Raw genomic sequence first — 25,515 nt, forward strand, 5'->3', positions numbered from 1 at the left:
TATTTTTTCTCCCCTTCAAAAATGTTACTGAACCACCAGATCTGTCCGTTAATCGCTTTATTTAAAGCTCAACTTTATTATCCTCCAATTTCTCTCTGTGGTTGAGAACCACGGTGTTAACTCTTTTCCTAATGCATATATTTAAAAAGGTAATAATAGTGACTAATTAGTTATAAATCATTCAAACATTCCTATGCAAGGCAATTGTTCAGCACCTTGTTTAATGGCTTCTTTATTAGAGAGAGGAATTCCCATGTCAAATAGTGTTAGTGTTGGTACCTTCAGCTGGCATAAAACCCCACGATCATTGTGAGTCCTCAAATCTTTCTGTTGATCAGGATTTTCCCTTTTGCAGATTAAAATTAGTTTAATTTTACAACACCTATTCCAGATAATTTCAGAGTCCTACATCCCAATTCACGGGGAGAGCAACCAGTACCAACCACAGGAGGTTTGCTGGTCTCTCTGCCTCTAAACTCTTCTCACTAAAATGTTTGCTCTGTTTTTCTTCCTGTTGCTTGCCCCTGATTTCCAGCAGAAGATCATTCAGTCCTGCAGGACTTTCAGATCTCAACTTCTGCCTCTCCATTTTCCTCCTCCCTCTGAGAAAGGGCTTACAGATAGGACGGCAAGAACCAGCCGCTCTCATCAGAACAACTCGCTTAAGAACTGAAGAGCATCGTCCTCCAGGAATATTATTTGCAACTATTTATACAGTCAGCTATAATTGTGAGGCTTAATTCATGCTCATTAAGTCCTCTGAGATGCTTGATGAGCAGTGCTAAGCATTACTGGTTATTTGAGCTGCTCACAGCACTGAAAGCATCACCATTTGTCTTGCCTTGATCTTTTTTCCCTCATCCCACCAGGAGCTGGGAGGGAGAACATCGGCACCAGCTGCCCTCAGGAACAACCTGGCTATTTCTTGCCAGAAATTACATGCCATGCCCTGGTAGCAACCAGAATCCTGAACAAAGGAATGAAGTTTTAAAATGATGTGCTCAAAAAATGGCTTGGCAGAGGAGATGCAACTGCTTTGACATTGAGGTTATTTAGCTGGGAATTTATGTGTCAAAAGCTTAAAAGCTTCACCAAAGAAAATTTAAGAAAGCACCATGTTTCCAACTAATTAAGTAATGTCAGCCAAATATAATTTATTTCTCACCATCACTCATGTCTACAGCAGAATTATCTCATTTTTGATTTCTAATGACTTTCTCTCTCTCTCATTAATCTGGCCATGAATTATTTTTATGTAACTTTTTGGCATTGAAGCAAAGAAAATTTTTTTTTCTTTTTAATAAGAGCAGCATCCCTGGATAATTCTACATCACCCTTGAAAGGGGGCAAGGAGTTTAGCTGGGCACAACTCCAGCCTCCCTTTCCAGGAACCCTGGTAGGCTCTACCCCAGGTCTTCCCCAGGACCTCAGCTTGTCCTTGATTCCCTGAGGCTTCTCTTCTAGCACCAAGGTGTGTAAACAGGGTCTGGTTTGGGCTTTTATTCTGACAACAACAACAAAAAAGAGGCCTTTTGCTGCAGTTCTCTGTGTTTTTTACACAGCATTGCTGCCTTTTCTGTTTCCCACAGGATCCCTGGCTTTTCTTGTAGACACAGACTGTTGCTGAGGCTTAAAATTTGATTCCTCCACTGATCATCCGTGACTCTGTCCCAGGCATGCGTGTCCTGGGTATTGGAAATGTCCTTATTTCTGCTTCACTGCTCTGATTCATGTCTTGGTTTTTTACTAATGGTTTGTTATGTGAAGCTCAGCTTGTTCCCAAGTCCCTGGAGCGAGCCCTGAGGATGCTCCCAAACAAGGCTGGATTTCGATGTGCTGTTTGCATCCAAATCCCACCTCTGACCACGGCTAGCTCCAGGAGCAAGGCACTGGAGATGAACCTCTGTTTGCTGCTGCTGCTCATGGGTGAGCAGGGGTGGATCTGTAGTTTGGAGGTCTCTGCTCTGCCTGGGTTTCTCTGTCAGTGCTTGAGCACAACCTGAAGAGATCAGCACATCCCCCTTGAACTGCCAGTCCCAGTTCGCAGAGCAAACTCAGGTAATTTAGAAAGGCAGACAAGTGTTGGGTGCTTTACACAGATTGGCCCGACCTCCCCAGGACTCCTTTGTTTCCAACCACTGCAGAAGCAGATCCTGCTGCCCGCAGTCCCCGGGAGCTCTCCCGCCGCATCTCCCGTGGGAGGAGCTGGCTCTTCCAGCCAGCCCGGGGTGCTGCGAGGTAACCTGGCTGGCAGGTGACCCGGGCAGAGAGCGAGAGCTGCTCCAGCACCTCCCTGGGGAATGCAGGAGCCAGGTCCCAGCCAGGAATGCCAGGCAGGCAGAGCCTCAGCTGGCAGAGATCCACTGCCTTCAAAGGCTGAGCTGGGAGGAAGCTGCAGGCAGCAAACAGAAGGCTGGAGGATGGTGTGGAAGGTGGGAAAGAGAGCACCGTGCAGGGACACCTCAAATGTTGCCTTTCTGTGCCCTTTGTGTGGGCTGGGGCTGCTTAGAGGTGCCTTGTATGTAAGAGTATTTCTGAAACTCGTGCCCACCCTGCCAATAAATGCATAATTAAGTTGGATGTGACTGGTCAGAAGTGGAACTCTCAACAGGAGTGAAATTGCACCACTGGTTAGCTTGGGTTAAGAGAAGTCACCTCCAGCTCAGCGTTTCCCAAGTGCTTCACCAGCAGCTTAAAGATCTGATGACAGGTTGGGTTTACCATGGCCATCCTCTCTGTCGTGGTTTAACCCCAGCTGGCAGCTCAGCCTCACTGTCCCCTGGTGGGAGGGAGGACAGGATTGGAAGAGTGAATCTGAGAACCTGTGGGTTGATATAAATACAGTTATCTGTGTTATCTGTTGTGCCCCCCCAGTCCCCTCACTGGTGGGATGGTGTGGGGAGAAGAAAAAGCCCTGGCTCTGTGGAAATGCTCCTCAGCAGTGAGGGAAGCATGCCTGGGTTATCAGTGCTGTTCCCAGCACAAATCCAGATCACAGCCCTGTATCAGCTGCTATAAAGAAAATTAGCTCTACCCCAGCTCAAATCAGCACACTCTCTCACCTGTGTCATCTTGGATGACCAACCAAGCTTCTAGGACCAAATTCCCAAAGCTGAGCTTGTGAAAGAACAGGGGAAAGTGAGAAGGTAAATCACATTCCCGTGGTTGCAGCCTAAAAGGCTGGAGGACTCTGGTCAGTCCATGACCTGTCAGTGCTGAGAACTGGGAGAGGCTCTGGCCAACCTGGTCTCAATCCATGGTCCCACATATCAGTGGGCACAGGAAAGACCCTGTTGTTTACAGCCTGTTGTAGGAGAGGCAGAGCTGTTCTACTCTCTGTCCCACTCTCCCTTTCTCCTAAGCCAAAGCAAAACCTGGAAATCAAAAAAAGCCAAACAAGGAAAACTCCCCTAAAACCCAAAGGAGTTTTTGACTCACTTCTCCTCCCCAGATTTTCATTATTTCCTACGGAAAATCCACTTCACCCATGGAAACCCGCTGTGCAGGAACTTCCATGCAGTTAAAAAGTAAGAAAACAATTTCTTGGAGAACGGAGTGGCACTGACACTTCTGCTAATTCTGGCCCAGCACGAGGCAGCCAGATGGGGCAGGGGGGATGGGAGCAGGGACCTCCACAGCTGGATGTGTCTCTGCAGCAGGAGGGATGTGAGAGCCCCACGTCCCAGCTGAGCAGACCTGCAGGTGAAGGTCTATCAGGCAGATATGGAGATGTGCTGGGGCCACTGGGCTGTGGTGTTAAACCCATCCTCACTGCTGTTCAGTGCTGGACTAAAGCAGGATCGACTGCAGAAGTGTCAGACAGCACTTGGCTTTCTTTGATCATGAGAATGGTGGAAAAAGTAAAGTTCAGGCCAAGTATGAACACAGCTCTGCCATGGGAAGCTCCAAAGCACAGATCTCCTGGGGAGCAGCAGCACCAGGACAGCACAGGGAGGGCAGCCCTACTGGCGTGCAGGATGGAATTTAACAGATACCTTCCCAAAACCTGGGATCACAGTCATGTGGGCAAGGGGTGATGGCCTCAGATTTACAGAGGGCAGGCCTGGATTAGAAAAAAATTCTTCCCTGTGAGGATGATGAAGCCCTGGCACAAGTTGCCCAGAGAAGCTGTGTCCAAGGAAGTGTCCACCCTGGAAGTGTTCAAGGCCAGGCTGGACAGGGCTTGGAGCAACCTGGGATAGTGGAAAGTGTCCCTGCACATGGCAGGGGCTTGGAACAAGATGATCTTTAAGGTCCCTCCCCACCCAAACCATTCCATGACTCTCTGGGCAGCTGTAGGTGTGTTGTGTCTCCACCTGGGCTGCTCAGGTGACCCTGAGACACGGACATACAATAATACTGTATTAGTTTTTTTCCAAGTCTTTGCAACAAATTCCAGTGTGAAGGGTCAAATCCTCAACCTGGTATGAATCAGCCTTTCTCTCTTCTTTTTTTTTTCCAAGTAACTTCAGTGGACCCTCAGGGCTTATGGCATCTGGTGGGATCTGCTTGTACAGAGCAGCAAACACCTGGGCAGCCTGGGACTCAGCTCCATCCTGAGTAACCTTGTGGTGCTGATGGAGATTGACTCTTACTCCTTCCACCTTGTCATGGCCACAGATGCATGAAGTGATACAGCTGTACAAGAAATCCCCTTGGCTCTCAGTCCTGGGGAAATTCATATGCCATGTGTTGGGTTGGCATCACCCATCCCTGGAGGGGGAACAGTGCTGGGATCTCATTATGCTCCCTCTGTGTATATTTGCTTTATACTGCTTTGTTTGAGAGCATGTTTGGCAACCCTGTTGTTGAAGTATTGTGCTGGAGAACACACAGTGTTTGTGTACCAACAGTGAACAACAATCTGCAGCCAGGGCTGTGATTCCAGCGGTACAGGGGGGTGTGGGATGTGGGATGAGGGGTCTTGTGCAGGATCCCTCGGAAAAAGGAGGTCAATATGATGGGATTTGGGGCACCAGGACTGGATTACCTGTGGAAAGGGAGTCTGTGAAACATTTGTTTACGTGTCTGTGTTGCCATCTGTGGCAGAGCCCACCTCACCAGTGCAAGGGATTAACCCTTTGCTCACGTGTAGCTCTTCAAAGATGAAGCCAAGGGTCTGTATTTGGGTCTGCAATGAGGTCATTGCAGAAGGTCACCTCCAGGAGTCCTGACTGTCTCAGGGACTCCACTTTCTGCCCTTCTCAAGCAAGAACAGTGGGGAGACTTTGATCTTCTTAGCAGTTCACAGGCACTCCAGAAGGTTTATAATGAGGTGCTTTTCTAATTCTGTACAATCCCATTTTCAACGGCAACTTCGGCTCTTGGCACTCCTTTTCCTATGGAATCCTGATGAGGACTGGGTTTCTATGGCCTCTAGCTTCAAAATAGAGAAGCAGTTTGCTTATACTGGCACTCAGAAGCCTAATTGGGATCTGGGCCTCAGGACCAATCACTTCTGAAAACGTTACCTCAAACACTTCAGCCCCAGGTGCTTGGGCAGTTTCACTGGTTCTTCACAGGTCCACAGCCCTTTCAGGAGGTTATCTAAAGAGCTAAAGCAAAGTGCTCTGCTTTGGGAGGCTTGGTTTATGCTCCTGGATTGCTTGGATGGGGTGTTTTTGGCCAGCAGCTCTCCCTGCCCTCACATCTCTGTGTTGTTTCCATCCTGAGCTCCCAGTTCTGCTTTACCTTACCCTGACAGCTTTGATAATTCTGGAGCAGCACTTGGATACTCCAGCTGGGTCCATGTGTAATCTTTTCTGCTGTTCACTGCCTTCATTCTCCTATTTTAAAGTATAAATAATGATGTGTCCTGGGAATAAACAGTAAATTCAGGAAGAGCTTACAGTTTAGAGAAGATTGACTAACTCTTGGCAAGGGCACGTTGGCATAGCAGTGTTGACTTCAAGGGAGAGGAATTGATTGATGTTTGCAATGTGGCTGGCCCTGTTTCTCCAGATGTTCTGGTGAATGCCTGCAGATAATGAATCCTGTCTGGAAATCTGCAGAAATTTATGAATATTTGTGGGATAAGGATGGTGTTACATGGATTACTCCGACCTGCTCCAGGCATGGCTCAATGCAGGGCAATAAGCAGTCCCACTCTGCTTTCTGAGGCATCAAATGCTGCTAGAGAGGCCCTAATTCAGCTGTGGAGGACAAAGCTGTTGCTGCTGAAGGTGGATTTATCAAGTGAGTGATCGTAGCTTGCTGCCTCTCGCTCCGTGTGTGTGACATAAACATCTATTATCTTCATTTGTAAAATTTCTCCGTGGCTCACCTCAGGGCAGACACTTCTGAGAGCTCAATTACAGGCAGTTAGTTGCTTGACAACACTCCTGGCAGATGCTGGCAGAGTGCAGGGCTGTGTCCCTGTCAGACAGCAGATCTCTCTGTTTGTTAATGAGCTGACATCAAGCGGTGTCTAAAGTCACCTGGGGAGCTGCTGGGATTCTCACAGGGATGGAAAGAGGAGCAGCCTGGAGCGTGAGCCCCCTGTGGCTCCTACAGGAGGTCCCAACAGGTCTTTGGTCTCACTGAGTATGGAAGGGCAGCATCCCTTGGAATGGTCAGTCCTTGTCTCCAAGATCAGTGTCCTTCAGACCCGAGAAGTTTCCTCCCTGCTCCACAAGTGCATCCACAAAGAGATCTGCCCAAGGAAATGTAGGAAGTCCATGGCAGGGCTGGCAGTCAAAGGTGCATTGCTGGCTCTCAGCCCACAGTTCTTTAAAGCATTTAAGCAGATACAAATCCCATCTGAGGATTGGACCTCTGCTCTCTGGAGGGATTAGAGAGCAGAAACTGTCCCTGTGCCAGAGCCACCAGCACAAACAGTCCCTGTGGGGCTGGAGGGGATGGTTCCTGCTGTCCTTCCCTTCTGTCTCCATACCTGGAGGGTGACTGTGGTGAGGAAGGATCTCTGTAGGCTTACAGCACCCAAATGATGCCTTTGGAGGCAGCTCTCCATCAACCTCCTGCTCTGCTGAGTGACACAGTGAGGGTGGGAAGGGGCTGAGAGTGATGTGGGGTTTTTCAAAGTCTTATTTATCTAAAGATACTTTCATTCCCCACCTAAAAGGCAGTGGAAGGACTCTGCATGGCCGAGTGACAGCTCCACTGATCAATCAGTTCTTCCTAACGACCAACACCCTGTGGTGGTGAAGGGTCACAATCAATCACAATCTGTTATTATTACATGATTTAATTGTAATTATGGGAGGGAAACACGGCGTTGCACTTTCACATCCCTCATCCCAGAGCTGCACCTTTGGGTGGCACCTCCCAGTCAAGTTCACTGAAGTTCCTAATGAAGGTCCCTCCTCCCCCTCTTCCCTCCCTGCCAGCCCCCAAATCCTGGTTCAACACAGGCAGGAACTGGGGAGGAAACAAGGTGAGGGAAAAGTGTGCAAACCAGAGCTTATTGCACCCAAACTCCTTGGAACAAATCCCTTCCTGCTTTGCTGGTGTCACTGCCCGTCCCCACCCAACCCCTGCTCCTAGAGCAGTCATCCCCACATCTGTGCAGACAGCAATTACTTCTTTTTTTTTTTGCTGGAAATTCTAAATGTTTTTAAAATGAAAACAACATTGTCTTGGCTGACCACGAAGAAAAATAAAAGCAAGAGAAAAATAAACCCCCTGGAGTTTTTGTTGCCCCAAGATTAATTATTTTGCTAGAAACAATGTAGAAGTTCAGAAGCACCTCTTTTGATCCGGGGTTTGATCCCATGTTGAAGTTACCTGAAGAAAAGTGCCTTTAGGGAGTTTTTAGATACAGGAGAAATGAATGAAGTATTTTGTAGTCAGCCAAAGAAAATATTTATTTAAAGTATTATCTATGTCAGAAACTTCCTTCTTATTCCAAAGGGGTCAAATATCTGTCAGAAATGAGCCTTTTGTGGGGCAGTTGGATGGATTTAGGTGACCTCGAGGTCCTTTCTAGACTATCTTCCATGACCCTACAACATTAATCTCTGTTCTAATGGCCTGATCATCAATTATCACTGGATAAAGGAAAATGTCATTTGATAATGCCTCCCTGGCTGTGTTTGCACAGGCTGCTCCCTCACCCCTGGAATGCAGTGCTGGGAAGGGATCTGGGACACACCTGTACTGAATTTTGGGTTCCACTGGGGACTGCTGGGAAGCTGCTGCAGATTATGTGGGGGTTGGAAATGTGTCCTGCAGTACCCTGGAGCACAAGGAGAATGAAATGCCCATCATAACCCCCAGCCTAGACCTGCCCTACATGTGGGATTGGGGTAGATGAGTCCTGGCTGGTGAGGATGGAGGGGATCCAGGTCAGTTCTGTCCCTGAACTGGAACCTCACAGGAGTGAGGTGAGTCTGGACCAAAATAACCTCATGGCTGATCTCCAGTCCTGGGGCAGATCTGGTAACGGGGGCAGGGGATGTTTTCCCTGCAGCAAAGCAGCAGTAACTTAAGATCTGCTCTGCTTGCATCCACATGAGCAACCTCTTCATCAGAAGACCACAATGAATGCAACATCTCTCTCTTTTTCTCTTTCTGGAGAATTCAGTTTCCAGCCTTCTTTCCCCCATGGGGCTGCTCCCAGCACTGGTAGAATTTTTTCCTGCCCTATGGATTGAGGTTTTTTTTATCTTCCCTTTCTGCCCCCAGTTGTGTTGATGTTCACAGGTCAATCTCTGCACTTACCACTGGGCTGGTTTTGTGATGTTAAAGGGCACAATGATTTTTTTTTTGTCATATATTGTCTTTTCCATCCCATCTCCCTCAATTGTAATTGAAGAAATATTGTTTGTGGGGCCTTCAGCATAAAGGTAACAAAAAGAAAAAAGCATCCCCAAGAGTTTTCCTCTTGCAACAAACTGCAGAGAGTTTTTGTGTGCCCTGGCAGGTAGGTCTCTCCAGTCATTCTTAGATCTGGCTTTTAAAACTGTTAGTGCAGCGTTCACAAGAACAGAGCCCTCACTGACCCACAGTGTGCATGAAATAAATCATAAATGGGAAGAAAGTATCAATGAGTGGTGTCTATGGCAGACATCTGTTTTCTCCCTGCCCTGCAACCACAGCTCTCTGGGCTCTCATCTCACCAGCCAGGCGAGGTCAGGCGATGTCAGCTCCTGGGTGAGGACCAGCGTATGGCTGCAGTGCTGTGGGAGCTGTGTGCTGGCACCTGTGGGCTTGGCCACTTGTTCCTGCCCTGCCTCAGAGCAGAGGGAGTGTCAGGCAGGTCACCAACCTCCCGAGGACGATCATCTGGAAATCCTAGACAAAAACCAGTGGGTCGCTGTGTGCTGCCTGGGGATTAGCAACAGCTCCTGCCTGGAGATTGCTCCTGAATGTTGTGATGTACTCCAGCGTTTTTATGGGATGCTGAATGGCAGAAAGGTGACAAACTTGCTCCTTGGCAAGTGAGCAGTGTAAACGCCCAAACAAATGTTGGTCAGTGCCATTCGCAGGAAGGAGCCGAAGATGGAGCAGATTTCAGAAGGTTTTTGATAAGAAGGAAAGCAGAGGTGTGCTGTCAGAAGGTTTTTAATAAAAGTGAAAGCAGAGGTGTGTTTTCCCAGTGATAAAGCAGTTTCAGATGGTCAGTGGGGCTTTGGCAGAGGGAGTGGAGTCCCTGAGATGACCAGATGTGGGTTCTGAATCCACCTAATCTCTGTAGGAGGAGAATTTTTGTTCCTACGACTAGAGTCTCCTACCTAGAGCACAGGTGTGAATAGATGCAAAGGCATTTCTTGAGGTGAAAAATCAGCTTTCTTCAGTTTCATCCCCCTGGCTCCTAAAAGTAGGCTCAGCTGTGCCTCCAGAGCCATTAAAGCTGTGGAACTGCCCATTGAAGGAGGCCCACAGCTGCCAGCCCCACGTCCTGGTGCTGGGCATGCTGTGAGCAGAGCTCAACACATCTTGCCATGTGAAAAGCAGCATCTGGGTTGCAGCTGGGGGGAGGAAACCAATCCTGCTGTTCCAGGCAAAACATGCCCTTCAGGCTGGAATGTCCCTTCCCCGTCCCCCGTGGTGCCCACTGACTGCTCTGAGCAGAGCCCTGTGCTGCTGAGCTGCACTTCAAGGAGCTTTTCCTTTTTTTTGCCATCAGCTCCTCCAAACCAAAGTTTCTTTGCCATCTCAGGAGGGTGCTTGGGAAAACTTGCCCAAAGGCAGCTTTCCCTGGGCTCAGCCCTGCTCTCCTATCTGGTTATCTCTGCCCCCCAGCCCTTTGAGTTGCTGGCACCACATCTCGCCCAGGGCTGAGTGTTTCCTGCACAGCGCTTATTTTTGGACAAAACACCTGGCACAGTTACACTCAGTCAGCCTCTCTGGTGGAACACTCTGCTTTTGTGAAGAAACAAGTTTGCCTTGTCCAGCCAAGCCCGGTCCCTTGAGCTGTCCAGGCACACGGCGAGATGTGGGAGATGCTGCGAGGTCCATCCGTGCTTTTAAGGGTTTAGTGCTGATTTCAGTGGATTATCTGCAGCCAGAGCTGCTTTCCTGACACATCACTTGAGCTGAGTAATATCTTAAGTGCTTCTGAGTCTTGCTTTGCTGTTGGAAATGAGGGCATGATGGCAGAGATGGGCGGGGGGTGGTCTGTTTTGCTTTGAATTAGCTTCTACTTCTGAGGCCTCAATTACACTCAGGTCACTGCTAGAGCCTTTCTTTTTCCCTTTCTTCCAAGCATTAATGGTAGAAATGGAGTTTAATTAGAAAGCTGAGAGTTGCATGTATAACAGTGTGTGTCCTTGTGCTGGGGACTGAAGAGAAATGCCAAATATAATGGATTTCATGATAAAAACCTGCAGGAAACAGTGGTTGTGTGTGATGACAGCTCCTGCAGTGGAGCAGAAGTTGGGCTGATGTTATCATGTACTTAATTAGACGTTTTGAGCCCGAAAAAACTTCACACTGGGGATGTCATTGGCTGCATGGAGTTTAAAGGGAGGGTTCATAAGTAGCATTTGGCCTCTGGAAAAGGCCAGTTAGTCACTTCAGCCCAAGTGACTGAACGTGAGGGATTGCCTGGGAGATGGGTTGCTAATGGTGGCTTTCAGCTCCAGCCTGTCTGCTTAAAAGCTGTCAGAAATCTTACGTTCAGACAAGCACTCTCTTATTTCTGCCTCCTCAGTGTGATGTTGGGAAGTGGCTGTTCCTCCCTGGTGTGGCACAGCCCCACCCCAGGGGATGGAAATGGAGCTGGAGCCCTTTGGCTGCAGCTCGTGAAGGGTCAGGACAAGCTCCAAGGGGCTGAGCAGAGCTACACAAAGCTCCCTCAAACTCAGGGTCTGCCCAGTACTGTCAGGATGAAATATTTATCCTTCTCCTCCATGGTTTCCCACTTTCACCCAGTTCCCCACAGCCCTCATGGTCCCCAATCCACAGCCCTGGTGGTGGTTGGCACCAGGAGAGCCCCTCATGGGGACCTCCTGCTGCAAAGTGTTGAAGAGAGCAGTGCTGGGCATCAAATTCCTCCTCAAGTGTTCTTCCCTGCTGGTGTCCCATTGGAAGAGGTCAAAATGTGACAACTTGGAAGACCTGAGTTGAAGCCCCATGAGTGGAGCAGGACTGGGAGGGCCTTGGGAGAGGTGTTCTCTCCTGGCTGCTGAGATGGGCAGCTCTGGAAGTTGTGAGTCTTACAGATGGAAATATGGGGAAAACTCAGGTCTTGGTTCAGAGCAGGGCAGCTCCAGGTGCTCCATCTACACTGTGTGCAGGTGAGTCAGGCCAAGAGTGGGATTCACATGGGAATTAACTCAAAGCAATGAGCTGTGGAGCTTCACCAGTCCGTGAGGGAATGTGGTGGTCACCCACAGTGAGGTCACTGGTTTTGGAGGAGAGATGTCACATGCCATGTCACCCTGATGAGAATCAGTAACCCAGCAGGACCCAGCACCAGAGACCCCTCCTCAAGAGCTGTGTTTCAGCTCCCCAGCACTGCAGAAGTGGGAATGAAGAGGAACCTCAGGGTTGATTTCCCCCTCTTGGGGCTGATAAAACTCCCCTGAGGTTGTAACCCAGCCAGGAGTGACAGCACTGAAGGCTGGAGGGGACAGAGCTGGTGTTCCTCCAGCCTGGCAGTGGCACATGGGCTCAGGTGGGTCCTTCACTTTGGAATCATAGAATCCCCAAGTCTGGAGAACACCAAGATCACTGAGTCCAACCTTCCTGTGCCACTGTGCCCAACTCCATCACCTCCCTCTTCTCCAGAAACTGGCATTCAGGCCTAATCTTCCTTTAGATTTATCTTAATTATTAATGCAACACATCTGTTAGAAGTCATGTAAGCTCAGAGCAAGGAAGGGGATTAGGACAAGACTTGGGAGTGTCTGCTGTGCTGAGTATTTCTAACACTGACCTGTTAAAGTGAACAGAAAGGTCTGTCCAGGGCCCTGAGTCATCAGTTCATTATTGAGTTTAAGGTAAAGTGTGACTAATTAAGACTTAGGAGATTTAATTATATAATCATATGTATTATATAATTCCATTATAAAAGTGCTCTTCCTGTGCTTGTTGTTGGGGAGAGACTCAACATCAGAGACCCCTTCTGGGTCTCACCTACCCAGCCCTTCTGCCTCGGGGTCTGTACCACCCCCTGCTCCAGGAGTGAACCCTGAGGGGTGTCCTGTCCATGTCCCCACCCTGCAGCAGGGCTGGGGTTCCTGGGAACACCTTCCAGCCCCAGTTCTGCCCCTGCCCTTGGAGAATGGCTCCCCATTCCCTGCCCTGCAAGTGGGGATCCTTTTCTAGGCTCCATTTCCCGACTGTCAGGGTGGACAGCACAGCTGAAGAGGAATTGTACCTCCAAAATATCAGTGCTGGAGCCAGAAGTAATTTTGTATAACTGTGGAGTCCCAAATCCATGCTTAGGCTCCCCCAAACTGGGGATGCTTCCAAACTCTTGCTGAGGTGAGCTGTCTGTGGAAGAGAGACCCAAATGTTGGGTATGACACATCCAGACCAAAGTTAATTATCTCAAAAAGAGTAATTCTGTTGGGTGCAAGAGAAATAGTGTGTGGCTTGCATTTACATGTTGTCTGAAATAATTTGTCAACAATCTTCTGTAATTAGATCTTGATTTAGGCTAATCATGATATGCCTTGTTAACTCAAAGTGTGTATTTAAACCCCCATTGACTGTAATAGGACAGAAGCACATGCTGAGGAAATCTGAAACACTTTTTAGTGGTTTCACAAAGAGACTGAACTGAAATATTCAGCCCTTTCACTGTTTCAACCATTCTTTCTGCTGGCAAAAAAAAAAAAAAAGAAAAAAAATTGAAAAATTCCATTATTCAAATATCATGAGCTGTCTCCAATTATTTTGCCAAGCTGGGAAATTTGTGAAAATTCCACTCTGGGAATGTGAAAGCAAAACACGCCAGTACATTAAAGTGTTTTAGAGCCACTGCTGAGGAAGTGGTGAAATGGTGGCTTTGTTCCAATTTTCTATCTATGTGTTGGGGTTGGTTTTTTTGTTTTGTTTTGGTTTGGTTTTTTTTTTTACCTTTTGTCCCTACAGAAATTCCAGGACTGAGTCAATTTTGCAAAAGTCTCTTGGATTCCACCAGGACCGAATTTGCAGCCTTGCTAATGTAATTAACGTCTATTAAGCGAGCGTGTGCCCTGAGCAGCTTAATAGGAAAATCTAATAATGTTTCCTATTGGAATGTTCCCTGTTAAATCGTCAAAGTGCTCCAGTGTATGTTTTCTGTAGGCAGCACTGTATAATGGAAATGTTACACAAATTGCTATTAGGCCCTTGGTGAAATGGGATCTTTTATTTAATTTGATTTTACAGCCAGGATGCAGAGGGAGTGCTGCAGCCAGGCAGAAGGAGGTTTTGCTGGGATCACCTTTGGAATGGCTGCTCCATACGCAGGGGCCGGGGCTGGGTTATTAGCTGAGCTGTAAATGGCATTAATAATGTCCTTGTGGAGCAATAGCGTGGCAGGATGGGCTCCATAAAAACAGGAATCCTGTGGCTGACCAGTGTTTTGTTTTAGGTTTGTTTTTTTATTATTTTTTTCTAAGGTGGGTAATAAAAGAAGAAAATGGAAAGCTTGTGCCTTTGTTTGTGTTTGGGAGAGGAGGTGCAGATGTTTGGATAAAGCCCCCCTTGTTCTGTCTGCTGGAGCCCCTGGGGTTGCTCAGGGGTTTAGGGGTGGTTAATGGAGCAGGGACAGTGGGACCCTCATCCCAAATTCCCTCCCTTGTTTCTCTGTGTCCCAGGATTGAAGGGAAGGCAGCTGAGTCTCCCTCTGGAAAGGGACACACAGGACAGGAGGGCACAGCCACTGCACTGCCCGTGTGGTGCCACCACGAGTGCCCACCCTGGGTAACCTCTCCATCATCCCTGCTTTACCTCTGAGTTGTGAGGATGGTGATGCTCCTGTCCCTTGAGCCTGGGAAAGGGGGAAATCCCAAAGAAAAGGGGTGAAATCCCAAAGAAAAGGAGCTACTTCTCTTTTTGGTAGCTGCATAGTCTCCTTGGTCAGGGAGTCTGCTGGTTTACAGGTCAGTAAATGCCCAAATTCAGCCTCTTCCCTCCAAAATCTGAGCAGCAAATGCTGATGTTGCATGAGGGAGATGCTGGGTTGGCTCAGCCTGGAGTGGTGCAGCTCCAAGAGTTCAGTCTCAGCAAAATATTAACTGAAAAGCAAGGCTTTTCTTCCCCTTTCTGTTGATTTTCTTCTGGAGAAGGGAAGGGATGAACACCCCCCTGGATTTTAGGGCAACAAGGAGGGCAACGTGTTTAGGAAACTCACTGAGCTGGGCAGGGTATCTGCATTGATATGTAAAGGGAAAACTCTGCCTCTCTCTTCAGGCTGCTGCTTTAAGCCCCCTCAGGAGAAAAGCACCAGGCTGGGGGTTCTTTAATTTTTCATCACGCAGGCAGAGCTGGTTCCTTCCCAGCAAGGAGAATTTCTCTCTCAGAGCAAACTGATTAATTCTACCCTGTGCACCATCCTGTCCTTCTTGTCTCACAGCACAGCTCCTGCTGTCCCTCCTGCAGCATCAGGTGCTTCTCAGGTGTGCCTGAAGTCGAGGTGTCCTCCAGGAGCAGTTCTGGATGTAAATTGGGCTGATTGTGCCGCAGGAATAGCAAATCACGGAACGCTGAGCAGCCCCTTCAGCTCTGCCTGCCTTGGAGCAGCAATGTGTGTGCCAGCAGATAACCCTGGGCTGCCCAGCCAGCATCCAGGCCAGTCCTCAACCTGGGATAGTCACATTTGGTTTGGATTTGATGACAATTTCCCCCAAAGCACTGTCCCAACAACCCACATGTGCATTTGAGCAACCTGGTCTAGTGGAAGGTGTCCCTTCCCACGGAATGAGATGGTTTTTAAAGTCCCTCCCAACCCAAAAGCACTCTGGGATTCTCTGTCTGAAGTTCACTGGGACCCTCTGTCTTCCAGAGAAGCACCATGAGCATGGCAGGGGCTTTTCTGGCTACGAATCCTCTCCCAAAGACTGAGATGTTAAAGTGAAGCTGAGAACCAGGAGCAGCCCCAGTGAGGGAGCTGAGGGCTGGCTGAAAGAAAACTGGACTTTTCTTTCCAAACAAGTGGATAGACAGACAGAATGCTGACAGACAGATTTTTCTTGCTGGCTTTCAGTAGCATTTAAACAAACCTAGATCTGAATCGACAGCATTGGTGTGCAAGGGCCAGGGAATAGGAATGGGGGTAGAGAAGAGAAATTATTTGGGCAGTTCTCAGTGGAAAATGGTTTTAACAGCAACAAACCCATTCTGTCTGCTTGTAAAACAATGAACTTTAAATCCTGGTGTCTTCTGAGTGAAAAGCCCCCAGGCAGGGACAGCTTTGACCAAAATCACTGAGCAGGGAAATCCACACTTCTTGTGTGTTCCCATCAGCAGCTGCAGGAGGCCTGAACCCACAGAGTGTCTTTACTGGAAATTTCTGCTGTTGCAAAGGAATGAAATTGTTGGTTCTTCATCCTAATGAGTCTGTAAGGCCATTTCTTGGGATTTTTGGGGTATTTTGTTTTTTATATTCAGCGGTTTTTTTGTTTTCCTGTGAATATTAAAGCAGTTTTCAGAAGTTGGCTGCTTTCACTTCCACTTTGAATTAGAGAAACTGAGGCAAAAATGGGACTATATATACTAAAGATCATAAAATGAATAAATGACAGCATTTGGGGTAGAACCCAATTTTTTCCTGCTTCAGTCTGGCTGTGCAGACTCGAGAGGGCACTAACTGGGCTTCCCTGGAAGCAGGGCAGGACTGTTTCCCTCGTCTGGGAGCCAAGCTCTCTTCTAGCAGCTTAGTGGGGCAATATGCCTCACTCCAAACCATTTATCTAATGATTTATATCTTCACTGGAAGGCCTTACACGCAAGCAGATCTGCCAGCAATGGCACTTGATAAAATCCTTCCCTTTTCTTGGTCTGGTAATTGGTGTCAGCAGTTTCCTTCCTGCACAGAACGTGTTTTATGTTGTCAGCATGAACCATGTGGAAATGATCGATGAGATGTTGGGCCCTTGGCAGGAGAAGGGGCAGGAGAAGAAGCTGCCTTTCTCTTGGAGCATTTGGCTTTTATTTGCTACCTGCAAGTGCAAACAGTCGTGCTGGGGCTCCCCTGGCCATGAAACCACTTGGTGCAGGAGCAGCAAAGACAGAGACCTCGTTTCGTGCCTGTGGTGTTGCTGCCTTGGGTCCTCACCATGTTATGCCTTTCTTGGTTGAACATTGACACTCAACTAGTTTAAATTAAATTGCCATAGAATCACAGAATCAACTGGGTTGGAAAAGCCCTTTGAGATCATCAAGTCCAACCCTTGTTCTAACCCTGCTGTGGTTCCCAGCCCATGGCACTGATGCCACATCCAGTCTGTCCTTAAACACCTCCAGGGACAGGGACTCCACCCCCTCCCTGGGCAGCCCATTCCAGTGTCTGATCCCTCTCTCTGGGAAGAATTTCCCAATGTCCAACCTAAACCTGCCCTGGGGCAGCTCAAGGCTGTGCCCTCTTGTCCTCCTGCTGGTTCCTGGGAGCAGAGCCCGACCCCCCCCGGCTCCCCCTCCTGTCAGGGAGTTGCAGAGAGTGAGAAGGTCCCCCCTGAGCCTCCTCCTCTCCAGGCTGAGCCCCCCCAGCTCCCTCAGCTGCTCCTCACAGCACTTGTGCTCCAGACCCTTCCCAGCCTTGTTGCCCTTCTCTGGACCTGCTCCAGCACCTCCATGTCCTTCTTTATATCTTACAAGACCCTGTGATCCCTGAGAGGAAGCTTTTGTGAGTGCTGGGTGAAACAGGGATGTGGGTCAGAGGACAGTGGGGGTATGTGTGTCCCCACTGGTGTCATTGGGTGTTCTTGTCCTGGCTTCACATCTCCTGAAGGCATGAGATGGCTGCAGAAACGAGACCTCAGTGGGGCCTCTGAGTCACCCCCATGAATATGAGATCAGAGTGTTGCTGTTTCAGGAGGGAAAATGAATAGGAGCTGTTGTCTGGGGTGATGGGACACTGTGGCCCAGCCACATCCCAGCCATGGCACGTCATGCCCGTGGTTCAGGCTCTCCAAGGAGATGATCTCAGTGTTTGTCCTTGTGGAGGTTACAGCTGAGCTTCCTCGTGCAAGGTTTGGAAGCTGTCATGGTTTGAATCTTCCTGTGATTTGGGGCAGGGAAACTTAATGTGGAGGAGTGAGCAGAGAGGATGAAAGGTGGAAAAAGAGAGAAAAAGTGGAATATTCTGCTAGGCTTTGCCTGCAGCCAAACCCTGGTCTGTGTGTGCTGTTTGACTTCGTCAGAGATGCTCTGGTCACAAAGGCCCTTTCCTGCAGGGACAGTGCCTGGGTGATGCTGATACAAGCAGGAGCCTTGGATTTGTGATGCTCTATCTGGTTTGAATCAAATAAAGACCCACTCTGAATCCCTGCCCAAAGCACAAAGGAAGCCTGCAGCATGTTAACAGGATGAGAAAGTCTGGCCAATTCACTTAATGTGTTCCAGGCTCCTCTTGGCTTCCAGGTGTTCATCCTGGATCCCAGGCCAAAACATCCTGGGAGAGGCTCTTGCTGTCGTTATTTCCAGCCCATCTGATAAGGCTCGTGCCTCTGAGCCTGCATGCTGCTGCAGGATCCCTGCTCTGCCCTAGCCAGGGATGTCAGTTTAGGGCTCCAAGTCCACATCCAAACTGTAAATGTAAAAACAGAAGTTGTGTCAAGCAGATGCCTCACCAGCTGTAGTGCCTTTGAGCTCAGAGCTCCCCTTTGGGACATGTGGGTTTTCTTCACAGGTGGGTGACTAATTTTCTTGTCCAGGGTCCTATCAAAGCCTCTTGGCACTTTTCTCTGATTTAAAGGGTGTGCAAAGAACTGGGCAACTCCAGTGAAACATTGGTGCTAAAGAAGGAGGCCCAAGCTCATTTCTGTCCCCAGATAAATCCACGTGACAGCCACATGCTACCCTGCTGACAGAGACATTCTAGGACTGCTCAGGTGTGCCCAGGCTTTCAGCTGGGCTTAAGGAAGAGCCCTGTGCCAATGTGGGAAGTGGTTTGGGGCTGAGGATGGTCGTGGTTTTCACACATTTGCTACATCCCCAACTCACAGCACTGAACTTGGTCTTCCCTGTTCTTCCTGGGCTCTCTGGGCTTTGGAGGGGGCAGAAGGGTTTTTGGCAGGGCTCAGCAGCCCTTGCTGGAAGGAAAAAGCTCCCCCTTTGAGCTGTGCTGGCCCTCCCCAGGAGCAGCTCCCTCTGAGGAGCCTGGTGGGGGTGAAGGGGGAGCAGGGGGAGTGAGAAAGGGGGAAGAGTCATCCCTGATGATCTTCCCAAGCACTTGATGGGTGTTGGACCTTAAACCCCAAGAGGCAAGTGACCAGCAGGAAACACTTGGTTCAGGCATGTCACAGTGATTTAGGTTATCCTAAAACGTCCCTAAAACTCAACCCAAGGGACTTATCTTTGCCACCAAAGCCTGGCTTTTCCATAGTTAAATAGAAGATGCTTCAGACTGACTTTTCAGTGTTTCTCTGAATTATCTGTGTGTTCTCTGACCAAACACTACAAGCACTTGCAATTTTTTTCCCCCAAAGAGCTGAATCTAGTCACTTTTTTCTCTAGGCTTCAGAGGAAAGGGAAAGGTACTTAACTTATGTTTTATTCATTGCAGTCACTATCTCTTGTTAATTTACTTACATTATTTACAGAATTTTAAAGTATTTTGTGTGTCAGGCAGCATCCCAGGCCCTATAAAATGCTAATTTTCAGACTGTATCAGAGGCAAACATCGTTCCCGGGCCTCTAGGTAGACAAAGGGTCATCCCCATTCTTAATTTATTTTTCATGATTCTATATTTAAATGCAATAAAGCCTGCTTGAATGGCAGATCTCAGGCAACCCACTTCTCCGTGTGGTTAAATTTTATGAAGATCCATTGTGGTTGTGTTACTGGTACAATAAAATTAATTTTTGATCTAGTGCCCTTAATTACTAAGGATGACTGAACCTGGTTTAAGTACAGGAATAACTACCTTGGATCTTTGCCCTCAATGGCAATGAACACGAGGTTGAAAAAGTTCAAGTAACTTTCTGAAAGAAAAACTTAAGTTTTATTTTCACAGTTGCTTCTTTGTACTTCCTGATTCCAGCAAGGGAGGAAGTGGGGGGGAAACCCAAACCCCAGAAGGCTCTTAATGTTTTAGGTTTTAATCTCGTGCTTGTGAGCTCTGGCTAAATTGGTCCTGTTCCCAGCCTTGGGGTGTTTGAATCTTTCCGGGACAGTTGACACCATAAAATTGGGCAACACACGAAGATTTAGGGACGTTTTAGGATAACCTACATCACTGTGACATGCCTGAACCAAGTGTTTCCTGTTGGTCACTTGCCTCTCGGGGTTTAAGGTCAGTCAAGAGGGACATTGGATTCCAGTGGCTTTTTTCCTGGTGGAGCATGGCCAGAGGTCTTTGGTCACCACAGCACATCTTATGGGTGACATCTCGAGGAGACTGTGATAAATAAACTTATTTAGTCTCAGAATTAATATAAAGCTGGCATTGTTCTGGCTTTTCCCACCAAAGGGGGATGCTCTGATGTGGTGTCTCCCATCAGAAAATGCTGGCAGACTTGAAGACTACCAAAGTGGAATTTTGTAGCCACCCTGGGAAGCACTGCAGGGATACCACACAACTGTTTTTCAGGTGCTTGTGGAGTTTTTGTGAAAGTCTCAAGGTTTTTTCAGGGAAGGCACCGTGGCATGTGATGTACCCCAGTAATGTGATTGCTCAGCCCCAAAATAGCACCGAGGTGTCCTGTGGTGGGAGAGCAGCTACTCCTGGAGTCCTCAGTGACACAGCTGTGCCAGCAGCCAGGCTGTGATGACATCCTGGTCTACCCTATCCCAGCCACAGCCATCCTTCAGGCCCAGCTGGTTCCCTCCATACCACTTTTTCCATCCCTGAGGTTGTTTTAGGTGTAACTGGTAAAATTCTGGTGAGGCTGGTTTAAGCTCCAACACATGTTTTTGGAGGGAGCAGCTGTGATGTTTCCAGCTGTGATGTTTCCATGATATCTCTTTTGGAAAACTGGCCCATAGCTTTTATGGAAATGGTTGGGAAACCTCAGAGCTTTCCTGCTGCTGGAAACAAAGGAGGTCATTTGGTAGGGTTATATCCTTTGGGAAAAAAACACCTGAAGGACAGTCCTGTTCAGTAGATATTGTGGTCCTGACCATGTCTCCAAAGAAGCACAACTAAAATACTTTTGCTACTTTGAATTTAGGCAGTGTGTCCATGGTGGACACTAAAAGGGTGGTTCCACTCCCTTGGATTCTAAGAAGAGTTGACTGAAGTGCAAGGCTTTGCAAGACTGAGGAGTCTGCTGAGCACAGCCAGCTCAGTTTCTGGGGTCTGTCCTGGGTGTTACCCTCTGTTTTGGGGGGTTTCTTTCCCAGGTTAGCACCCTGCACCCCTGGCATTACCCTGCTCAGGAGTTCTTTGCGTGCCCGCTGTAGCCAGAAGGAATCCACTTAACACACAAAAGCTGTCATTCTGCTAAGGGTAAAAAAAAAAAAAAAATCTTATTTACAAGCTTATTTGAAAGATTTCCTCCCCCTTTCATCTTGAATGAGAAATTGGCATGTTAATGAATGCAAGCCCTGAGAATCTGAATGCTGCTCAGACGCTGTGAACGGGTTTCTCTGTGAGCTGGGATGCTGCTCACCCAGCCCAGGAGCACACCCTGCTCTGGGGCTGGTTCTGCCACCTCCATTCGAGTCAGTGGCACAGTCCTGGCCTAGGATGTGTTAGATTTATGTGCAAAGCAGAGCTGGTAGGATAGGAACTTTCATAGGAATTAAGAATATGATAAATTTGCAAGTCGTTCTGTATTGGAGTCGTTATGAAATGAGGGAAGGCATCAAAAGTTGCCCATTGGGAGTTACTGGCAGGTAAATTTAAATATGTTCCTCCTCCATCCACAGTCTTTCCACCACCTTGATGTTCCAGTGTACCCATGGACCTGCATCATCTCCTCACCATCTGTGTGACCACCAATCCCTCCAAGCAATCACTTCCAGTTGACTTGAATATGCGCTGCCAAATATTCTTACTTCTCCCAAACTTTGGTTTGTCTCACTGTGAGGTGAGAAAACCCTTCCTGAGGGTTTGGCAAATACACACCACGTGGCATTTGCCAACATTGGTTAAATCTTCATAAATAAATCCATCTGTTCCCAAAAGGAACCTGCTCGTTCTGTGATGTCAAAGCCCAGCCTTAGTGACAGGGGTTAATCATCACAGGAATTACTGGGATGCCCCAGGCAGCTACTGGCTAAAGCAGACAGCAGCCAGTTGCTGAATGCAGGAAGAAAAAGATTCTCTTCAGATAAGAGCATGGGAAAAGAAAGAATGGAAATTTCATGATAGGTTAAAGGAGCTTTTAATGTGCAGAATGGAATATTTCCCTGTCGGGCAGAGATGAATTCTTTCAAGGTAAAGAACATCCAAGGAAATACACTCCAAATAGGCTGATGTATCCAGGTTCAATAGGAAGAGATTGCCATAATTATGAATCCATGTACCTGGAGATAAATGAAGGGGGACAACTCATTCCTTGAGGGCTCCACTGGAATGTTTCTGGATCCCAGAAACCTCCTTTAACACGAAAGTTAAGGTATGCCAAGCTGGATCTCCAGGATCTCCCATCTGATAACTCCCAGTGCACTTGCTGCAGCGTGTTACACTTCCAGGATGTAAGTTGCTTTGGTGAAAGTGTCGTTTTTATTCCTCAAGAGCTGGAGACCACTGGGCTAAAGACATCTCTGCAGAAAGTGACCTTGGAGATCACTCACCATCACCCACACCTCGTTTAAATTGCAGAGAAACGCTGGGGCTGCATAATGAGATGTTGATTGTCAGGCTGAACAAGCAAGATGAGGTGAAGATGATGTTGGGAACTGCTGCTCTGCCGTCCCCGCTCGGGCTGTTCAAAATGCTGTTCTTGATTCTCTGTTCATCCACTATCTTTCTCTGCAAACTTCCCAGAGATAAGTTCCAGCTCTTCTTGGATAAATATTGTTGAGGATAAACAGGGAGGCAGAGGGAAAGTGTTTGTTTTATACCTTGGTGAGGTGATTAAAAAAACCTGTCCGTGTTCTGCAGCCCTTGAACCATTGTTCCTTTGTGCTTTTGGCAGAAATGTTTGGGCTGTATTGATTTCTGGTGAAATGAAATGTTAACAAATGTGTAGCAACAATGAAAGATGTTTCCTTCTCTTCCTGGGGAATTTTCTGAGCCTGGAGGATTTTTAAACCTTTGTTCCCCGACTCCCTGGCTGGAAATGGAACGAGGTTCATGGGAAAACTCAGTGCAACAATTAGTGGTGTGTTCAGCTGGCTTCTCCCTCCCCATTGTATCTGTGTCGTGTGAACCTGCCTGAGGTGTGGAAAAATAACAGCAATTAAATATCCACAAAACTTGGGAGACGAGGCAGCGTAGAAATAATGTCGCTAACTTTTTCCCCCTTTTTATTACTTTAAAATTCTTTAATAAATATTGTCAGGGTGGGGAAGCTCCTTGGCAAATCAGTCTCATTCCTGCCTTAGCCCTGGGTTTTCCTGCCATCCTCTGAGCCCATACAAGCTTTGCAGTGTCCTGCAAGCTGAGGCAGCTGCTGACAGGAGCAAAGCTGAGTCCCACAGCTGTGGGGAGGTAAACCTGCACCTATTTTCCACCTTCTAGCAGGAAAAAGGCTACTAAGGGGAAAGTAATGGCGATCAGCCCCTCCTGGTGCTTGGTTTTCAGCAGCAGATTTCCCCAAGCCTTGCTAAGGTGCATCAACCCCACACTTTGTGTCGCAGCACTGAGCTCCTGAGCTGCCCCCCAGCACTGCTGGATGTGCCCTGATGCCCCAACCCCATAACATCCCACCCCTCCATTCCTGACCTCCCTGCACTGCAGGGCTGTTTGCAGGGTTCTCCAGGTGCACAGCACTGGAAGTACAAGCTCCCAACACGTTCCCCCTCCTGTAGTTTACGGCTTTCACCGTTCTGGCAGGGGACAAAAGGATCTGACCTTCCTGAGGGCGTGCAGGGAAGTTACTAAATAACCCAGCTCTCCCTTCCCCGAAAGGCTGTAAATTGTGCTGAAATAGTGGTTTCACAACGGGCCAGATGAGAAGCTGTTGTCGGCCACTGAATGATTTTTAACTGGATGGGAACCAGAGGAAATGCTTTACCCTGGAAAACTCCCACCTTCCCTCTCCTGTGGAGCTGGAGCTCTGTCCCACCGTGATGGAAGCACTGCAGCCTCTGTGGGTCAAGGAGGATTTTTCCACCTCAGGAAAGGGCACAGAGATACCATCCAGCTTCCAAATCACTGTTGGGATGCTCAGGGGCAGCTCAAGGGCTTTGGACTTGCTGAAGATTTGCCCCCCACGTGCTGGTGGTTGGAAAGGCCACAATACCTCGTGGTTGGTTTGTTTTGGGGACAGGTCAGGAAGGGCTTGGAGCAACCTGCTCTGGTGGAAAGTGTCCCTGCCCACGGCAGGAGAGTTGGAACAAGATGGTCTTCAATGTCCCTTCCAACCCAAGCCATTCTGGGATTCTATGGCAGGTCCTGGAGCTGGAGGAATGAGGACAAGGGGAGGAAATGGCTCTGCTCTGTTGAGAACTTCATTAATGGTGGCAAAACAAGGTCCCAAAGCCAGCAGATAAATGAACAGGGTTTGTGCCACCTGCCCTCCAGCTGCAGCTTATATCCCTGAAGAAAACAAGACAACAAGCACCTCAACACACTTCTCTTTTTGCCTGTGTAACTTTTATTAAACACCCTAAAAAGCTCCGGTTCTTTAGAACAGAATCCTTCCAAAAGGGCTCTTGCACACTCTTTCTGCTGCTCTTGGTTATTCTTTTTCCATGCTTTGACTTCATGAGGGACATTACTGAGCTCCAAACTGTGGAAGAAATGGTTCTGAGCCAAAATGTTCTGCTGAAAAAAAACAAAATTAGAAAGAGAGAATGAAAGTATTTTCCAACGGCTCCATCAAAATGCAGCCAATTGGGTTTTCCAGCTTTATAGGAGAGATTTCTGAAGTTCTACCCTGAGGTCACCAACTTGTGGGAAAGTGCTTGTGATTTCTCCCTCCCCAGCCAATAAGTATCAGTGCTACTTTTCACACTACGGGGGAATGACCCTAATTAGGCTTATTAAAGTTAGTTCTTTATTAATTGTGTGGCCACAGTCCTGCAAACACCTCTGCATATGTAAAGACTATGGATGGGAAGAGCTCCTGCTAAAGCCAGTGAGGCTGGATTAATGCTGAAAGCTGGGAGTGTTTATCAGGGCTGGTGAGAACAAAACATTCACTGCATTCTGGTGTAAGAGAAGACTTTGTGACCACTGATGTGTTCAAAATAGGTTGTCTAGAGATAGAAGCAAAATTTTTATAGAAAATAAGCCCTGGACCAATAATTTTCTCAAATTAAAGCAAAACACAAGGATTTTTTTTTTCCTGTCAAGGAACAGAGGGGTTTAACATTTTTATAGCGTGTTATTGTGACTGAGCACTCTACTGGTGTCTTCAGGCCTTGCTGCTGCTGCACCAGATGCAGCTTCCTCATGAGCTGTTCCCCCAGGGCAGTTTCTCAGCACAGGCAGGAGCAGCAGTGCCCACAGAGAGCCCTGGGAAGGCTGGTTCCTGTCCCCCACAGCTCTACCACCCAGAAATGCTGTTGCTGCCCATCCTGGTGCCCCAGAAGTAAGTGTTGAGCGGAAGGGATGACAAGAGGCTTGGAGCTGTGCCCAGCCTGCCTGAATCCACCTGACCTGTAAATAACTCTGGCCTTGCACTCTGCAGGGCTGGCATTCTGTCCTGGCTGGGGATCAGGTGTCCCCTGGGCACTGACAGGAGCCTGCCTCTCAGTCCTTTCATGCTCCAGTGAGACACAGCACTTTTCTTCACGCCACTTCTGAGCCTTCTGCTGGTCAGGTCCCTGCTGCTGGGCTGTGATCTCCAGGAAGGGCCTCCCAGTGCCTTCCTTCTTTGCCTAATTGGAGCCTCAGGAAGGAG

This window comes from Myiozetetes cayanensis, unplaced genomic scaffold (genome assembly GCF_022539395.1).
Source record: "Myiozetetes cayanensis isolate MyiCay16 unplaced genomic scaffold, myiCay2020 scf22, whole genome shotgun sequence".
Lineage (NCBI taxonomy): Eukaryota > Metazoa > Chordata > Aves > Passeriformes > Tyrannidae > Myiozetetes > Myiozetetes cayanensis.